Below are 4,853 nucleotides of genomic sequence, written 5' to 3'. Positions count from 1 at the left end.
GTTTGATGGATGAAGGAAATTATGTGTTGCAATACTAGTGTGTGTGTCATTGATTGAATCAATAAGCATGGATGACTAGATAAGTGTAATACCCCTAATTTTAAAGGATAGTCTCGGTATTTAATTAATGGTTTATTTTGCATTTTATTTGATTATTTGTTATTTGTTTAATTGTTTGATTATGTGTTTAATTGGTTACATTATTTAATTGAGTTACTTGCCTGTTATTTGAATTAATTGTTGAATTATTTTATTTAATTGTATTTGTCTTTCTCTTGAATTGAATTAATTGTATTCTTATTTTCTTTCATGGAAGTAATTGTTTTAATTATAAAGTAATTATTTTAGTTATTTAATTGCGTTAATTGGATTAATTAGGGTTTTATGAATTCACGGGATTTAGGTCAACCAACATAGTTAGTAGTTCAGTATTAAAATTAGGTTTTCATAAGATGAAGCCTATATGTATATAAGTATGAGGCTGCCAAGGGTTTTAGAACCCTGAACAAGTAACAGTGGAGGCGAATAGATACAGAGAGTTTTGAGAGTGAAACTTGGGAGATAAATAGAGAGGTTCAAGGAGGACGGAATGGAGTGCTTCTTAGTTGAACCAAGAGCAACGGAGGTGTGGAACGGAAGTGTAGAAGGTGGGCGGAAAACTCAGAGACAGAGGGCTAAGGTTTTGAACGGAAACCTAAAGGCAAGTCTCTATTCTAACTCTTTCCCTTAAATCTGTGTTTTGTGCATGCCTAGGTAAACTCCAGGGGTTTAATTAATTCTAAAACATATTTGTGATGCATGTTTAAACTGTAATTGGCATCGTTGAATTAAACTGTTTTTGAAAATTCATAAAGCGTTTAATTGTATTCTTTTGTATATGCTTTTAAGCCTTATGTAATTGATATTGTTAATGCATAATGATGTCTTATAAATAATCTGGGACATTAATTGAACATTAGAACAAGTGTTTAAAAGATTACAGAGGCCATGGGAATCACCAGAAGCGAGGAAGACGAAGCGAAAAAAGTGGAAGCAGATTGAAGCAAAGTGTGAAAATTTAGCAGGTTCGATCAATCTCAAGAATACTTCGATCGATCGAAATTTCATCGATCTAGACTCTCCAAGATGGATCCAAGCTCTTTTGTCCTTATTCAAAGATCCCACAAAGTTCGATCGATCCAACAATTCTCAGATCGATCGGAAAGATTCTATCTTATCCTGTTGTACCACCCTACCTACCACTTTTGTCTCATTCCCCAAAATATCTCAAATCTGTCCTTATCAAAAAAGGCGCCGCCATGGGAAGATCGATCCAGCCAAAGTTTGATAGTTCTCAGCCATGTTCGATCGATCATAGCACAGGTTCGTTCGATCGATCGAACCCTCTCAAATCCGAAAAAAATATATTTCCAGCTCATTAAAAGTTGTCTCATTGTGAAATCATTGGAGAAGCCCTTGTGTACGAGCCTAGACTATTGGGTGTGACATTTGAGCAACCTATAAAAGGAATATGAGCCACTTTTACAGATATGCTTAGATAGATAGTTTTTGATAGTCTTAGATACAATTCTTATAGAAGAAAAAAAGAGAAAAGGAGGATAGAGACATTTTTGAGAGGTTTTCCATCTTCCTCAAGAAGAAGAGCACTTCTACTATGGAGATAGCCCTTGAGGGTTGGAGGACACCATTCATGAGTGGCTAGACATCCTCTTGCGGCTAGAGTTAGCCCTAAGCATGCTTTCTTTACCTTGATTTATGTATTTTTAAAGGGATTTCTGTTGTAATACATGTTTTGACATATTTATATACATAGATCTTGTTTATTCAATGATTTGTGTGTTTTAATTCTTTCAATTAATCATTTCATTCTATTCATATATCTATGTATGCTAAGATAAATGTTCATGTGTTTATCTCTATCTCTTGTGTTGTTGATGCATGTCTATGTGTGTTAATGCTATAGATCTAGAGATTGTCAATACATAGTGCTTAATAGAATACTCTTGTGGTTTATTTGATGGTTCATACTCATTTCTTGATAGATTGTGCCTCTCCCTTAGTCCATGTCATTAGCTTAGATGTAGTGTAGCTACCTTAATTGTTAAATGGGAGGACAATCCATGCTTATTGTTTGATGTTCCATACTTATGAATGCAAGTAATATATTTCTCTAATTTTGTGATGTGTTTGGATTATGAACTTAAAGGAAGGATTAATGGCTTAGTTTGATATATTGTGTTATTCATTGTGTTGTTTGGACAATATACACTTAATTGGTCATCCATGCTTGTTGAAACAATCACACACACTCACTATTGTTGCAATATATGTTTTTCCCCTCATTAATTGTGAATTGAGTGTATAGAAAGGTGATACTTAGTGGTGATCTTTAAATCGCAAGATCTCTCTCTCTTGTTTTCTCTATCCTTTAATTAGTTGTTTTATATTGATCTTGTTTAATCTTAATTGTAGTTTAATCAACCAAACAATCTACCTTTGATCACTCGACCTACTAACCCTAAGCATTGTTCCATTACTAGTGCACCTAAAATCCCTTGGCACGATCCCTACTTACCCTAGCTATATTTTTAGTTAATGGTAGTACTGTCATTTATAAATGTAAAACTTGGCTACATTGCACATTCACTATCTTTTACACATCTTTTAGACGTTGGTGCGGCGAAAACACCAAGTTTTTGACGTCGTTGCCGGGGATTTAATTGGCAATGCCGTGTTTTGGAAACAATTAGGGATTAGTACTCTTTTGATCATGTCTTTACTTTATTTTTTGGTTACTTATTGTGTTTGTTCTTATTTAGCTAGGTGAAATTGAGTAAGCAGGTTAAGCAAAGGAGAATTTAAAGCAATGAGCTAAGCTAAACACAAAAAGAACTAAAAATCAAAAAAATGCAAAGCATAGCAAAGTTTGGAAGTTGAAAATGAATCGAAGTTGCTTAAGGACCCTTTGTGAGATCTTTCTAACTCAAGCTCTAGTTAAATCGTCGGCCTGCGTGAATGCTTGTTTTTCATTTCTTAGATAAATCGTGAGCCCACGTGGAGGCAATTTACTTTTCTTTGCATTTTGTTTAAGAATGGGAGCATGGGATCATTGAATATGGAGATTTTTTGATTGAATTGTTGCGGGGGCGAAGTGATTGTTACTTGCTTGTTATTTGCTTTGCTAGTGTATACATGGTTGTAGGTCATTGAATCCTACTCCTGTCCCTCCTAATTTGCGTCTTGAATCGGTTTTTCGTAATCCTAGGGGGAGAGGTAGTTCTCATCACTCCATTTCACCAATGAAGGATTTAAATGACGACCATGTGGAGGACCTTGGTCACATAGACCAACAAGGCAACTTGCACCCTAATGTGCATCATAAAAATGTTCAAGTACCATTAAGTATGCCTAGACCATTAATTCACCCACAACAACAAAGCCAAGTTCCATTAGGAATGCCTCGGCCAATATTTGCTCCACAACCCCCCATAGTTCAAGCTAATTAAGGTACTCGTTTAGCACCACCAATTGCGAATCCTCCCATTGCATTAAGAGACCATTATGTGCCTAATGAATACAATGCACCCACTTGCATTCAATTGCCTCCATTTAGAGCACATCACTATGAAATTAAACCACAAACTAATCAAATTCTTCCAAACTATCATGGACTTCCTAGTGAAGAACCTTATAAGCATTTGGATGAGTTTCTTAAAGTGTGTTCCATTGTGAAATACACAGACATGCCGGAACAAGTGTTAAGGCTTAAACTTTTTCCTTTTACCCCTAAAGACGAGGCAAAATATTGGTTCAACAATCTAAAGCCTTTTTCGATAACTTCTTGGGCGAAAATGCAACAAGAGTTCTTGAAAAAGTACTATCCGGTTTCTAAAACCAGTGCCATGAGAACTTCAATTAGAGAATTTTCTCAAGGGGATAAGGAAATGTTTCATGAGGCATGGGAAAGGTTTAATGATTTGCTTAGAAAGTGCCCTCATTATGACATACCTAAGTGGCAACTAGTCCAATATTTCTTTAAAAGTTTACCGGATAATCATAAGGGTATGGTTGATACATCCATGGGTGGTTTTTATCTTGATAAGCATGAAAATGATGTGTGGCAATTGTATGAAAGTATGAGTGAAAATTCCATGCATAGGTCCTTATCTTCTAAAAATGGTAGAAACCTAGGTGGAAGGAAGAATGTCGGCTTATATCAAGTTGATAACTCCAATGACATAGCCGCCGAGATGAAATCCTTGTCTCAAAGGTTTGATCAACCAAAATTCAGCAAATCAAGTATCTTCCTCACCTACTCATATTCATCATCGTGCATCTAATGAATCTTGCATGACTTGTTCAAATGTCTTGCATTCTACTTCCAATTGTCCCCATGGACATGTGCAAAGTGAGACCCATGAGTAAGTCAATGCTACATTTATTAATCAAGGGAATAATCCCTATGGCACTCATTACAATTCAAGTTGAAAGAACCATCCAAATTTTTCTTGGAAAAGCCAAGGGGAAGGCTCAAACCCTCCCTAAGGTGGTTTTCAAAGGAAGTATATTCCGCCACCAATGCAAGGCCAAGGTTCCCAAGGTTTTAAATCATCATCATTTCAATTACATGGCAATCAATTTTCTAATTCTCATTTTCCTAATTAACCATCATATTCCCAAGGAATCTCTAGGAGTCCCGCCTTTGAAGAGAATGTTTTGACCGCTCTAGGCACTCTAGAGGCGAACACTCAATTGCTTCATTCTCATTTTCAATCGATTGCTAAGCTAGAAACCCAAGTAGGGCAAATAGCTAGTACCTTAAATGCTAGAGAAAAGGGGAAGATGCCTTTGAA

At 35.9% G+C, this 4,853-nt stretch overlaps 1 pseudogene; it reads right to left on the bottom strand.

The window, feature by feature from the left end:
* Positions 1-3,907: 3,907 nt before the first annotated feature.
* LOC132315322 (small nucleolar RNA R71) lies at positions 3,908-4,006 on the bottom strand (annotated as a pseudogene).
* Between the last annotated feature and the right edge of the window lie 847 nt (positions 4,007-4,853).

This window comes from Cornus florida, unplaced genomic scaffold, assembly GCF_030987335.1.
Source record: "Cornus florida cultivar Cherokee Brave unplaced genomic scaffold, ASM3098733v1 CherokeeBrave_3.0.0_Hap2_Chr06, whole genome shotgun sequence".
Classification (NCBI taxonomy): domain Eukaryota; kingdom Viridiplantae; phylum Streptophyta; class Magnoliopsida; order Cornales; family Cornaceae; genus Cornus; species Cornus florida.
Note: the sequence above shows the minus strand (reverse complement) of the source record. Positions and strands in the feature narration are given on the sequence as shown.